Source organism: Protopterus annectens, chromosome 2.part1 (assembly GCF_019279795.1).
Source record: "Protopterus annectens isolate FY-2018-M chromosome 2.part1, PAN1.0, whole genome shotgun sequence".
NCBI classification, from domain to species: Eukaryota; Metazoa; Chordata; order Ceratodontiformes; family Protopteridae; genus Protopterus; species Protopterus annectens.
In genome coordinates this window covers 1,732,156,921-1,732,172,781 of record NC_056729.1, presented here as the reverse complement: position 1 = coordinate 1,732,172,781, position 15,861 = coordinate 1,732,156,921, and the positions used below count along the sequence as shown (strand labels likewise).

The following is a 15,861-nucleotide window of genomic DNA, read 5'->3' as shown; positions in this document are numbered from 1 at the left end:
CTCAACGTTTTCTGGAGTTCATGAATTCCAACGCCTTGGATCAACTTATCCACACCCCCACCAGGGGCAGCAATATGCTAGACCTGGTCATTACCAACATGGGAGACCGGTGTTCCACACCAGAGGTCAATTCCTCATTGGTCAGATCCGACCACAAGCTAATCACCCTAGACATCCACATCCCGTCCCCACCCCCCATTAGGGAAACCACCGTAAAAAATTTCTCCAAAGCCAACTTCATGATTCTTAAGACAGAAGTGGCAAATTTCACAACACCCAAGCAGACGGACAATAGAGGTATGACTGCTGAATCTTACACAAATGCACTTTATAAGCACTTACACGAGTGCATGGATCCCTAACAGAACCAAGATGCTATCCCCCAAAAAAAGGAAGCCAATCTGGTGGTCTCCTGCCATAAACTAACTCTACAACAGAAGAAAGAAACTGTTTCAAAAAAAGAGTAAAATCCCATGACGGGAAGAACTCCCTGGTCAGCCTCTGTAAGAAGTTGAGATCCCTCATAAAATCCTCCAAAGCTAGTTATGAAAACAAAATCGCCACTGATTCTAAAGACAACCACAAAGCATTCTATAGCTATGTCAAAAATCTCAATGGCAACATTCAGATCTGCTCTGAGTTACAGCACAATGGCACTAAATATAAAGAACCAACTGATATTGCCAATCCTGGCAGATAGGTTCAGTGCTAACTTTACCCCACACCTCCTAAAGTACCCTTCTCTACACTGGAAGAATGCAATGTTCCTGTAATCACGGCTGCACAGGTAAAAACCACACTCTCCAAAGCCAAGCATCTACGGGACCTGACAACATCCCAGGCTGCATTCTACATGAACTACAGAATGAACTGGCACCCCACCTAAAGCACCATGTTCAATCATAGCCTCACCTCAGGTGTTGTGCCCACTGAATGGCACACAGCGATGGTTATCCCACTCCACAAACGGGGAGCCACCATGGACCCCGGGACCTACTGCTCCATTAGCCTAACGAGCCTGGTCTGCAAGGTCATGGAACATATTTTATTTATTTATTTTATTTTATTTTCAGTTTGATTACCGAGGAAGTCCACTGGGCCTAAAAGTGCCCGTTTTCAGTGGAGGCCCGGGGAGAAAAGCTCCGTAAGCAATACAAATACATTAAAGGTTACCAAATGTTAAAGAAAAATACAAGAATCACATTAATACAATCAGTAATGCAAATGCATAAGATGTAAATCAAACAACGCAGCTAATAGGTAATAGAGAACACCTTTACAGGAGTTCCATATTCCAAACAACATGATACTAATGTCTGTAGCAATAGGAATTTTTTTTTTTTTTTTTACATTACATATCAATAAACTTATAAACAAAGACATTGGTAATCTCCAAACTCTGGGCCCCACCCAGTTCAGGTTTGTAAAAGGCAGATCATGTCTCTTAAACCTGATAGAATTCTTTGAAGCAGTCATCAAAGCCGTAGATGAGGGTAAGGTGGTTCACACAGCCTATCTAGATCTCAGCAAGGCTTTTGACACCATCCCCCACTCTGGAATTATACATAAGCTCACTAAACTAGGAATAAATCTCTATGTCACAAGATGGGTTGCCAACTGGCTCATTGACAGACCCCACACTGTGAAAGTAGCAGACTCCAAATCTGACTTCAGACCAGTGACAAGTGGACTACCACATGGTTCAGTCCTGTGACCTCCCCTGTTTGGTATCTACTTTTCTGAAGTACAGGCTAACACAGAAGGTCTTTGGCTAATGAAGTTCACAGATGACTGCAAACTAGGAGCCATAATTGAAACTCATAACGATGTGGACATCCTACAAAAGGGCCTCACTCAGACAGATGCTTGGTGTCAAAGCCATGGCCTCAAGCTCAATGCCAAAAAGTGCATTGTTATCTCCTTTAGTAAAAACTATGTACCCATGAGCTACTACATAGGTGGTAGTCTACTTAACACCGAAAGTGTGATAAAAGACCTTGGGAGACAGGTGGACAGTAGTCTCTCCTTTGATAATCACATCGCCACAGTAGTCAGAAAATCCTTCTATGTGGCACACCTCATCACAAAATGTTTCTCAACCAGGAAAAAAAAGGTCATTGTTCCCCTCTACTCATCACTCATTAGACCCATTACAGAGTACAATGCCCCTTTTGGTATGTACCTCACAAGACATCTACAACAACTGGAAAGGCCACAGAAATACCTCAGAAAGAGGATTACTGGCCTCAAACAGATGCCCTAAGCAGAACGTCTAAAAAAACTCCAGCTTTACTCCATTGCATATCGCCTTCTCAGAGGTGATCTCTGCCTAACATGCAAAGCTATGTCAAACCCAGAGGTGTTGGACATGCTCCACTTAAAGAAATCCCAATCCCTCCAAGCTACACGTTCTAGGGGCAAAGGCCCAAAATAGGGACAGTTTTTAAATATTGCTCTTACAAACTTAGAAACTTGATAGAATAACAGGTTTTACATTAGCATGAATTTTCAGAATGGTATGAAACCAGAAACTCAAATGTCTGTCATTATTTTCTAACTTCAGTCTTAAATGATTTGCCATTAGTTTGCCAGAAAACCACAATTTTATGAAAACTGGACCAAAAATACGAGACAAAAATTTGAACATTCTGTGAAAATATGTACAGTTGAGAAGTATATGCAGTTTGAGCCCATTTTAGTACCACCAGCTACTGATAAATACAAGCTCCTGCTGGAGTACATTTATGTCAGAGGGGGACTTGTCAGAGGGGGACATGACACCTCCATGCTTACAGTCATCTAGGGACTTTGTTAACCAAAGATCCTCAGTTGATAATTGGAGAACAGAGAAGTAGATAAATTGCAAAGGTGCCAGCCCAGATGTGATCCCTGTGGGATCACCTTCATGTTCTCCGTGGTTACCCCCACCACTCTCACAGTGCGAGCCCTATTGCCACCTAACCACATATGGGTCAGCTTGGAGTTCATTAAATTTGTTTATTACATGTTCATGTGTCATGGCATTGAATGCCTTGCATGGTTAAGGTATGCTGTGTAGAAAAGTTGTCAATAACCTAAGTAACCCTCTTGAAGACATTTACAAGATTTATTAGACACAGTCTACCCTTAACAAAGCCAAACTGCTGGGGGTCTAGTCTGATAAGATTTTTGACATCACTGTTAATTAGATTCATTATGATATCAGCTTTGCATATAAGACTTGTTAGGCTGATTGGTCTACAATTCCCATGGTCAGGTGGGTCTACCCTTGTGAAGTGACATTTTAACAGATATGCACCACTCCTGCAGGACAAAGAGAGTTGACAGGCTCATGCTGAAGATTTTGAGGAGCCCATTAATACTTGCTTAATGCTATTAATTGGGCAACATATTATATTGTCAGTCTGCAAAGATGAGATATTCTTCATTTTGGAGAGTATCTTCAGTATGTGCTCTCCTGTGATGACTAGTGACACAATACCATCAAGGATCAGTGGATCTGTAATAGATGTCACAGGAGTGAGATTGGCACTAAATTTATTAGCCTGCAAGTTAGCAATAAGCACTGGATCTGAGCAGTTGGTAGTAACATACTTTATTTTTTCCAATTTTGCTGTTTTTAGCTTTTTTCCCTGCTTTGCTTTGCTTGATACTGTTTTTCCATTTGAATAAATCTGCTTAGCTGGTGTAGGTGCCATCTTGAATTAAGTTGTAACTGATCTGATCTAATTGTGACCTCTGCAGATGTGTTTGTGGAAACCCTGTATAAGCATGTAAATAACTGCAAAGCAACATCAGTAGCAAACTGAAATAAACTTAGGACAAGCTCCAAAAACAAGCTGCTTCCTTGGCGTACTCTTAGTATAAATAAGTTGTACAATAAAAGAAAAAAAAACATGTGCAAAAATAAGAAGCCCTCTTACCAACAGGAAAAAATTCCCTTATCAGTCTCAACAAGCAACTCTGGGGACTAATCAAGTCCACCAAAGCCACGTTATGCACTCAACCTTACAAAGAACACCGAACAACATCAGTAAAGCAGAAACACCTTGAAATGGCTATAATGGTGAAAAAGTTTCCGGCCATGCAAAAGCCACACAAAATGGCTACAACAGGCAGACATTTTAAGTGCAGACAAAAAAGAACTTCCTGGCTTTTTTCTCTGTTTTCAGTTGCATCAGCAAGTTAAACACTGAGGGCCACGTGGCTCAACTCTCTGCAGCCTCTTTAGGAAGACAAGGGCCGAGCCGCACTCTGCCCAATAAACAGTAAACAAGAAAACTAAAGAACTAATGAAAACCAAGGGAAATTTGAAGTCCTGAGTGCTCTAAGCCACACAAGGCCTGTATCAATCAGTCTGACTCTAATTTAATTGAGTTGTAACAGTGTGCTCACATTCTCTGAAATGACAAAAAGGTTAATAGTAAATGTAATTCCATATGCAGAACTGGAGGAGATAACACATTTTCTGACCAATAAATTTGACTACAATTTCACCCCCACCCCCAAATCACCCCCAGTTACCCCTAGGCAATACCCTCTACTATTTCTCCTCCCACTATCACTAAAGAACAGGTCCTTGCTGTACTCTTCAAAGCTAAAAATACTGCATTGTTAGGCCCTGATAATATCTCAGTAAGCCTCCTAAATAGCTTGAAACATTACCTCTGAAGCCCATTAGAATCGCTGTTCAACCATAGCCTCCAGACAAGCTTCGCACCTAGGGAATGGAGGATTGTAACTGTCATGCCTATACACAAAGGCAGACCATTAATAGACCTGGGGAACTACAGATCCATAAATTTGAATCGTCTTTTTGGAAGGCCATTATCATCATCATCATCATCTTCTTTTGGCTATTCCCATTAGGGGTCGCCACAGTGGATCATCTGTTTCCATTTCTTCCTGTCCTCTTCATCTTGCTCTGTCACACCAACCACCTGCATGTCCTCTCTCACCACATCCATAAATCTTATCTTAGGCCTTCCTCTTTTCTTCTTACCTGGCAGCTCCATCCTTAACATCCTTTTCCCAATATACCCAGCATCCCTCCTCAGCACATGTCCAAACCAACGTAATCTTGCCTCTCTGGCTTTGTCTCCAAAACTTCCAACCTGGGCTGAACCTCTAATATACTTATTCCTAATTCCGTCCACCCTCGTCACACCCAATGAAAATCTTAACATCTTTAACTCTGCCACATCCAGTCCTAACTCCTGCCTTTTTGTCAATGCCATCATCTCCAACCCATATAACATAGCTGGTCTCACTACCTTTTTGTAGACCTTCCCTTTCACTCTTACTAGTACTCGTCTGTCACAAATCACTCCTGACACTCTTCTCCACCCACTCCATCCTGCCTGTACTCTCTTCTTCACCTCTCTTCCACACTCACCATTACTCTGAACTGTTGATCCCAAGTACTTAAACTCATCCACCTTCACCACCTCTACTCCCTGCATCCTCACCATTCCTCTATCCTCCCTCTCATTCACACACATATATTCTGTCTTAGTCCTGCTGACCTTCATTCCTCTCCTCTCTAGAGCATATCTCCACCTCTCTGGGATCTCCTCAACCTGTTCCCTACAGATCACAATGTCATCTGTACACATCATAGTCCACTGGGACTCCTGTCTGATCTCGTCTGTCAACCTGTCCATCATCATTGCAAATAAGAAAGGGCTCAGAGCTGATCCTTGATGTAATGCCACCTCCACCTTAAATGCATCTGTTACTCCCACCGCAGACCTCACCACTGATACACTACCCTCGTACATATCCTGTACCACTCTTACATACTTCTCTGACAGTCTCGACTTCCTCATACAATACCATAACTCCTCTCTAGGCACCCTGTCATATGCTTTCTCTAAGTCTACAAAAACAGAATGCAACTCCTTCTGACCTTCTCTGTACTTCTCCATCAACACTCTGAGAGCAAACATCGCATCTGTAGTGCTCTTTCCCGGCATGTAACCATACTGCTGATCACTAATTATCACGTCCCTTCTTAACCTAGCTTCCACTACTCTTTCCCATAATTTCATGCTGTGACTGATCACAGTTTAATCCCTCTGTAGTTATTACATCTCTGCACATCACCCTTATTCTTAAAAATCGGTACCAAAACACTTTTTCTACATTCCTCAGACATCCTCTCACTTACCAAGATCTCCTTAAACAATCTGGTTAGAAACTCCACTGCCATTTCATCTAAACACCTCCATGCTTCCACAGGTATGTCATCTGGGCCAACAGCCTTACCATTCTTCATCCTCTTCATAGTTATCCTTACTTCCTCCATGCTAATCTGTTTCACTTCCTGATTCACTATCCCCACATCATCCAACCTTCTCTCTCTCATTCTCTTCATTCATCAACCCCTCAAAGTGCTCTTTCCATCTGTTCAACACATTCTCTTCGCTAGTGAGTACCTTTCCCTCACTATCCTTTATCACCCTTACCTGCTGCACATCTTTCCCAGCTCGGTCCCTCTGTCTAGCCAATCGGTACAAGTCCTTTTCTCCCTCCTTAGTGTCCAACCTTTCACACAACTCTTCATATGCCTTATCCTTAGCTTTCACCATCTCTCTCTTTGCCATGCACCTAATCTCCTTATACTGCTGTCTAGTTTCTTCATCTCTCTGACAATCCCACTTCTTTGCCAACCTCTTTCTCTGTATACTCTCCTGTACTTCCTCATTCCACCACCATGTCTCCTTGTTGTCTTTTTGGAAGGCCATGGAAAGAATTATTGTGGACCTGATACACAAAGACATAGGAAATCTTCATACACTGGACCAATACCAGTTCAGATTCGTCAAGGACAGGTCATACCTACTATATTTGGTGGACTTCTTTGAGAAGGTCACTAGAGCCATGGATGAGGGCAAAATGGTACTTAGTGCCTGCCTTGACCAGCTAAAGGCATTTGATCCAAAACCTCACTGGGGTATTATAGACAAACTCACAAATTTAGGCATAAATCCCTATCACCCAATTGATAACCAAATGGCTTAACGATAGGAAACATGTAGTTAAGGTGGGGGAATCTACCTCCACCAAGAGGCCTGTTAATAGTGATGTTCTGCAGGGCTCGGTACTGGAATGTCTCCTATTCAGAATATACTTCTCTAAACTCAAAGCAAATGTCAAGGGCCTTTGGCTGTCCAAATTTGCTGACTGCAAGCTTGGTGTAATCAATAAATCCCGCAGTGATGCAGTGATGTAGATATTCAACAGGAAGGTCTGACACAGACAAATAACTGGTGCCAGAGCCATGGCATAAAACTCAATGCAAAAAAAAAACATAATCATACCCTCTGGGAAGATGACTACCTGCAAATTACAACACTTCTAACACTGATAACACTTCTAACACTGATAACATGCTCTAACAGCAGACCCAGCAGTAAGGGACTTGGGAACTCAGGTTAACAGCAACCTGGACTTTGATCACCATGTGTCCATGGTGATGAAAAAATCCTTTTATGTGGCATAACTTAGATGTAAGGACATGGCATCAAGATCTAAGGAGATCATAGCCCCACTACACTCCACCTTCATTAGACCAATAATTGAGTACTATGCACCCTTCAGCATGTACCTGACCAGATGTCTGCAACAGTTGGAGCAGACACAGAGGTTCCTCATTAAATGAACACAGGTTGTAAATAACTTGTCCTATGCAGACCATCTGAAAGCATGTCCTTGTACTCAGTCAATTAAAGATTACTGAGGGGTGATCTATGTCTGACCCACAAGGCTTTCTCCACTCCAGCCCTGATGAATCTGCTACATATTCACAAAACAAAGCACTAGAATTACCAGATCTAAGGATCTAAGCCTTGTCTTTCACATAAAGAGAACATGCTGGAGGAACAGGTATGTGTTTCAAAGATTATACTTTCATAGGTTGGTACTAGACTATCGGCTGTAAGGCCTATGCAAGCCTAGCCATAACAATTCCCTGGATATTTCTTCCCACAACATTTACTTCCCTGGACTAGACTCCCCATTCATGTGAATAAGAACTCATCAATAAACAGATTCAAATGCAATTTGGAGCAATGGATGAGAAATCACAAATTCTCCAGTGGCTTTTCACCTGTGCTCCTTATGGACAGGGGCAACTTGCAGATGCCCTAAGGCACAGACATGCCCTAAGGCACAGACATACACCAAAGCTAGTCTAGTCCTTGGGCACTGATAACTGTGAAAAATGGACATGAATGGCTAGGCTTGAAAAGGCTCTAGGCTCTAGGGCCATTAACCTAGTAACCTCCTATGATCATATAAAGTAGAGGGCTTCCTGGCAATTTCAGCTCTCTCTGGGACTCTCCACAATAAGTCTGGTGAAATGAGGTGGCACATATCAGAACCAAAACTCTGATGTGAAGCTAGTTGATCACCACCATCCCCAGCAATGCAAGACATCATTGTCTAGGACTGGTAAGGTTTCCTGTAAGTCTAAAACCTACAGAGACTGAAACAATGATCTTAACTACTATGGCATGACAGTAAGGAGTTTTAATATTTTTCCTTGAATTTTGAGATGAGACATTCAGTCAGGCTAAACTGCAAGAATGCATACAGAGAGAGAGAAAGCATCCACTGCTACCTTCTGCTTGCCCTGCTCTAAGCAGAACAGAGGCCGCTCAGATTCTGTCAAGTGATAAAAAGTTGTTTTGTTTTCTACTCAGGTGTTTTATTCCTCTCCATACTTGCTATCAAGTTCTCTTCAGCCAGTTTTGAGCCCAGTCACATTTGTCCATCACTGGGGGTTCTGCAGCATAGGGAATGGGGCAAAAGGTGACCAGAGGCCCCATCATACAGCCAAGCCATGGAGGTGGTTTAGACCCCCACCTACATCAACTTATGCAGGCAAAGTAGCTACCATGAAGCATGCTGGACTTGGCTGTAGAAAATGAAGACCAGCTAAAAGAATTGTGGAGACTGTCCGCTATTCAAAGGCTTGGGAACAAAGACCTAACACCAACATCAGGTCTACAAGCACATGGCAGCTCTATACCACTGATACCACAAAGTTTAATGCAACATCCACAACTCTGGGTGTATAACTGGTGGTATGAAGATTGAGGCAGCCACTATACCCAGAAGGCACAGGAGCGCTTAAGCCTGATCTTGTTTTGTTTGTTCATGAATTTCTACTTACACTGTACTAACTAGAGCAGACAGAGCTCACATTCTCTCAAGTGACAAAAAGTACCCCCCCCAGGTGTGTTTTTCCCTGTAAACTTGCTGACCATCACTAGCACCGTGACCTCTTGAGCATTATCAACCTGAGGAAATAATTGTCATAGGAAATCAACAAACCCCAATAAACAAATGTATCTAATCAAAACATGGATTCAGAGAAGTCACTGATGAATGCGTACATAATGACAGACCAGTTGTGAACCAGGTGAGCGTATTACAGCAGTGAGTAACTGCTATGCTGACTATGTCTGATGGCAGGATCATCCCTGCAGTACTATGTTTAAAGGTTCATAAATAAGTACTAGGCGATCATCTGTAGACCAACCCTATTCAAAATTTCCCTCTACCTTCAAGCAGACCAAGAAAAGGTAGACCAGGAGAGAATCTAAGGCTGCCCATCCAGTTCTCTAGGTTTAGCTTAAAGGTGACAAGGGTGCTAGTCTGCTTGACATGCAGTGGATGTTTGTTCCAGAAGTCAGGGATACCCTGGAATATGAGACTATCATGCCAATGTGTCCTATTTATCTGCTGATGAAGGTTTAGTTCCTTTAACAGAAAATAATCGTTGCAGAACACTGCTATGTCTCCAAATCCTTTTAATAAAACACAACTTAAAATCGGATTTTAAGTTGTGTTTTATTAAAAGGATTTGGAGACATAGCAGTGTTCTGCAACGATTATTTTCTGCTTTAGTTTTGTTTCGATTGGCAGAACTTTGGTGAGGTACTTATACTTTTTTGACTAGTTCCTTTAACAGACTATTTGATGTAGGAATAGGAGATTAAATAGGCCTGGATCTTTCATGGCACAAAAAGCTAGGCATAGATCTCCATGGAAGAGTCTGTAAGAGACTGAGTACAGGGAAAGGGCTGTCAGTCTCTTCTGATAACTAAGATTTTTGAGGCCACTGATCTTTTTAGTTATGAATTTCTGATATCTGTCAAGTTGTGTTATATGCAAGGGCACCCACAGGCGGGTGCACTTGCACCCCCCTGGATTTTCTTAAATTATCTGAGATGATTTGTTGAAATCGAACAGTGATTCTGTACATTTTTCGACTTCAACTTACTCTTTTTTTTTTTTTTTTTTTTTGTGAAAGCTGCATCGTTCTTTGGTTCAGAGCCTGGAGATGCTATTGGAGGTTGCAATCACATGATGAGCTTTAGTTCCTCCTCAAACTGTATCTCCGTTTCCGACCGTTGACAGTTGAGGAGAGTTATCTAGATTAACAGCGGCGGTACGGAGATTGAAGGAAAGATTTTTTTGTGACCAGAAAGACGTCTTTTAGCTCACATTATTGGATTCATGTGGTGGTGGTGTGTACAGCATTTAAGGTACGTTAACTCGATCACAGTCACACAAGAAAGAAGCTCCAGGTATGTTTTGAATCAATATCAGCTTTAACCTTGGCACCAAATGTGAAAACAGCGCACTTGAGACAAGTGTCAGTAGCTTCCCCCCTAGGCCCTAGTGTCTTGTAGTATGTAGCTGTCAGTGTCAAACCAAGTTACTGTCAGAATTCTGTCATCTCTGGCTCCTTAAGCAGGGAAGGGTGGGCAGCGTTCATGTTTTTTTGGTTGAACTTGTCAGGGTAATCAAGCAAGCTATCAGGAAGCTGGGATCAAGCAACAATAAATGTTCTGCAGTTGCGTTTAAAAAAATGGGGAACAATTGAAGCAGTATTTTTATTTTTTATTTTTCATATTTATATTTGAAATGTTGAAAGGTGTTTTTCTGTGTTTTTGGTGGTGGGGAATGGATGCACGGATCACTGTTAGAGAGCCACACTGGTTTGTCAGATCGTATGGGAATGGATGCACGGATCACTGTTAGAGAGCCACACTGGTTTGTCAGATCGTACGGGGATGTTCCCAGTTTAATTCTTCTGCTTGGCCTGCAAACAAACAGCTTCTTTTCTTTTCTTCAGGTAAGCTACTGGATGCCATTCCAGCTGTAGGCATTGTTTTAACACTTTTATGTTGCCTGACGTAAGTATTTTCTTGAAGGAGTTTGCAGTCATTCTGCCTTTTGTTAGGCATCATCTTAGTTTATGGCTTCAGGTGCACGTTAAGTCCTTCAGCTTACTTCAAGTAATGCTTTTGCTTTGGTTCATAGGTTGGTACTAGGCTATCGACCCTAGGGCCTAAACAAGCCTAACCATAACAATTCCCTGGCTATTTCTTCCCACACTATTTACTTCCCTGGACCCCTGTCTAGCAGGGCGACTGACGTGATCCCCAGGGTGAATTTCCTTTCTCCCATCCAATCATCAAGGTTCCTTTTGAAGAGGGCCAAAGAAGCGCTCTGCTTGACATGTATGGACAGTCTATTCCGGAGTCTGGGGAGTCTCTGGGTCAAGAACCTATCCCTCTAGCATGTTTTGTTTATTGTGATGAAAAGGTTTAGATCCCTGGAGCGTGTGGCTCTGAGGGATTGGGATTTCTTTAAGTGTATCATTGTAGTAATGCTCTCAGTGATCAGATTGTTTTTCTGTAAATTGGGGGAGTACAGCCAGCAAAGAAAAGAACACTGCCATTTTCAGTTTGCAAAGTAAATAGCAATGGAATGGGGTGTGCAATAGTTGGACATTAGTTTTCTGCATCTCTTTTAATTAGTTGGTTCTTGGAAAAAGTTGCAAATGCAGAGCTGTCCCTTTCATTGTTTGAACTTCTGTTGATTGCCTTAGGCTATCAAACTGTACCATTTTGCTGATCAGAGCTGGTTTTACTGTCCTTGCTATATTTTATTTGTTTCAACTGACTATTTAGTCTTCTGCTTAAAGGACCCTAGGATTATTTATTCTGCTGGAAATTGTTGCCGGATTATTTTAGTGTTGCGAGTGCTTGTAACTTTTTGTTTGTGAGTAAATGAATGAGAGAAGAAGAGAGAGAAATAGGGAGAAAATGAGAGAGGGAGAAAAAGGATACATGAGAGTGGGAGAATGAATGAAGGAAGGAGAGGATACAGGAGAGAGAGAGAATGATTTAGAGAGAGAGAGAGAGGATACCAGAGAGAAAGTGAGAATGAATGAGAGAGGGAGAGGATGGATGAGAGAAGAAGAGAGAATGAATAAGAGAGGGAGAGAGAGAGGATAAAAGGAACAGAGGGTGCAAGAATAAATGAGAGAGGGAGACAGAGGATTCGAGAGAGGGGGAGAATAAGGAGGAATGAGAGTGGATATGAAAGACAGAATAAGAGAATAAATGAACGAATGCTATGAATATGATATGCTGCTCGATAATCATCTTATTTGTAGATACATTTTTCTTTGTGTGTGTGTTTTTTGGGTGGTTGTTGATGCTATTACAGAAAAAGTTAATGCTTTTATCTTTTGGAATCACAGTACATAATTATATCTGAGGAGCTGACAGTAATGTACATGTATCCTAACAGTTGTATTAAAATTATATTTTTTTAAAAAAAACTCAATATTTTTCTGTCTCTCTTGCAGATTGTATTAATTTACTGCTTTTCACCAGTGAGTGCTATGGTAAATTTAATTATAGACTTGTGTCTCACCGGTATGCATGTTTACTTCAAAGTACCTTCATCTACATGATGTAATGTACATATCCTCTGCATTGAACTGCTTTATAGCAACTGGGAGGTGAACAAGAAAACACTAACCCTTGTCTATAAAATAACCCAAGTGTTATCTGTTGGAATCTTCCTGCTATCAGACAATTGCACAGAATTCAGGTGAGCCAGGTTTCAATTCCCAGGTAAGGGTCAGTGTTTTCCCATCATGTTTCGGTTGTTAAACAAACAATGCTACACAGAGGCTTTGCACTGCTTTGTGGTGTGTGTGTGTGTGTGTGTGTGTGTGTGTGTGTGTGTGTGTGTGTGTGTGTGTGTGTGTGTGTGTGTGTGTGTGTGTGTGTGTCTGTGTGTGTGTGTCTGTGTGTGTGTGTGTGTGTGTCTGTGTGTGTGTGTGTGTGTGTGCGTGTGTGTGTGTGTGTGTGTGTGTGTGTGTGTGTGTGTGGTGTGTGTGTGTGTGTGTGTGTGTGTGTGTGTCTGTGAGAGAGAGTTAAAAATGACCTAGAGTTAGCTGGTGGAATTTATTTTCAAGTGCATTTTCAAAGAATTCTGAGCTTCAAGGGTAGAGAAGGTTACTGCTGCTCATGCTATGTCTGCTTAACATGTGCAACTGTTTTGTTTAGCAAATGGCATCACTATTGTGGTATAGAATTTTAAAGCAATGTTAGTAGCACAGCAGGTTGCATACTTGCATCAGAGGGCTTTAGCTTCTACTCCCACAGCATGTAAATTTGTATTTTAAGGGGGTGGGTACTGCAGTCCTTGGTATCCCCTCCTTTGGATGAGACGCCTAGTAAACTTTAACCTCTTTTTCAGTTTGTCACCCATTCATTACTGCAATACACCAGGTTACCATTTCTTTTAATGTAACAGGCAATTTATTCTTCAAGGGCAACGGGCACTGAATTTGTAGATGAAAAGTACAGTTGTGTACGCTTTCCATAAATATAGATGTTCGAGTGTATTCACTGTTGCAGTCATTACATTTGAGTAATCTGCTGGCAGGTTGCCCTCAGTCGGCCTGAATTCCAAAGTCTTGGGTCCTGCATCAGTTGCTGTCTTCTCTTCCATGACATCAGGTCGTCAGGGGTATGAAACATGCAGCCGACACCATTTTCTTTAGTTTTTCTTGCCCCAGATGTCAGGTGTCCCCAAAAAGGTAGCAAAATTATATATATATATATATATATATATATATATATATATATATATATATATATACACACATGCATCAATATAAACTTTACCTTCATCTACAAGCAGATACACACATAGGTTGTAGAAGATAGACAAGGAAAGATAAACTTCAGGGTGATGGCGGTAGGGTAACCTGGACTGCAACAGTGAATACACTCGAACATCTACATTTATGGTAAGTGTACACAACTGTACTATGTTCTTCGTGTTTCACTGTTGCAGTCATTACATTTGGGTAGAATCCCAAAGCTATGGTTGGGAGGCTGGAGCTAAACAGCATTAGGTGTGGCTATAAAGCCCTGCAGCACTGCAGTGGCAAAGCCTGCCCTGGACTTAGAGTAGAGAGGCAAATGGTAATGCTTTGTAAAGGTGTGAACAGAACTCCAAGTAGCAGCCTCTAGAATATTTTTGGTTGGTACTCCTCTGAGAAAGGCTGCTGAAGTAGCTGCAGCCCTGGTGGAATGAGACCTAATGCCCTTGGGCACAGGTTTACCCTATACTCTCTCAACTTTTAATCCCTTACAGCAATCTTACCTCCCTTCGATCCTCTTGTAAACTCTTGGCCAGATCTATAAAGTCCAACAACTCAGCTGGCGACTCTCTTTTCACTAATTCTGTAGGTAGAATTTGGAATCTGTTACCTAGGGATATAACACTAATTACTTCTTTGCCTCTCTTCAAACATAAAATTAAACTGTACTTCCAAGAACACTGGCTTTGTTCTTGTAGATCACCAGACTAACTTTCTTCACTCTAGCCTATCATCTCATCTACTCTGATCTTTAACCTATCTCTTAAGCTACTACCTAGATTATCCTCTGCCCTTGGACTCCTTCTATGCTCAGATCTACTACTCTCTTTCTTTTCCCTCTCCTCTCTCAGTCCTCTCTGTTGTCTCTCATTTGTCGACTATTCTACCACCTCTCCTCTCTTCTAACTCTTGTGTTACTCCCTCTTTTCTTCTTGTCCCCTGTACTCTAAATTTCTTATTTACTTTCCTTGCTACTTTATTGTTACACCCTTTATCTATTAATTAATATGCTCTGTAACTGACTTTGATTTTTTTGTTTATAATAGTTTAGTGTGGCTTGTCTGTTTGTTAAGTTTTTTGTTAACAATTAGCTTTTTAGTAACATGTCATATTGTTATTTTGTTGTATTTTGTGTGGAGCTTTTCTCCCCGAGCCTCTACTGAAAACGGAAATATATCCAGTTAGACTAGCCTGGTCAACAAATGTAAAATAAAATAAATAAAATAAGTGTAAGTAGCAGAAACGGATGCAGTGGCTTATCCACTTTGAAATTGTCTGCTTTGAAATAGGCTTTCCTTCTGATCCTGCAGCATATGACACTAGTAATTGCTCAGTTTTTCTTACAGCTTTTGTCCTGCTCAAGTAGAATCTTAGCTGTCTGTGTACGTCAAAGGAATGCAGAATTCTCTCCCCCTTGTTCTGCGGATTTGGATAAAAAGTTGGCAGATGAATTGTTTGGTTAAGAGCCACACTGGAAACCACCTTGGGCATAAAAGTAGGATTTGTCCTCAAGAGACACCCTGTCTGGGTAAAATATGATAAAAGGCTCTACAGCCATGAGGGCCTGTAGCTCTGAAACTCGTCTTGCTGAAGTAATTGCTAGTAGCAGAGCTGTTTTCCATGATAAGAACTTTAGATCAGCGGTAGCAGCTGGTTCAAATGGAGGCAGGGTGAGCTTTTTCATCACATAATTGAGGTCCCATGCAGGTAATGGTGATTTTCTAGGAGGCCTTAAATTTTTGGCTCCTCTAAGATACTGCTTTAGTAAAGGATGAGAAAAGATTGGTGGCTCTGTATTGTAATGAGCTGAAATGGCAGAGGCATGGATTTTGATTGATGAGAAAGATAGGCCTTTGTCAAGCATCTCAGTTAAG

General features: G+C 41.5%; 1 protein-coding gene across 2 annotated transcripts in view; it reads right to left on the bottom strand.

Annotated features, from left to right (window-relative positions):
• DVL1 (dishevelled segment polarity protein 1) overlaps positions 1-15,861 on the bottom strand; it is a 2,262,785-nt gene that overhangs the window by 892,211 nt on the left and 1,354,713 nt on the right. The gene's annotated exons all lie outside the window — the stretch shown is intronic.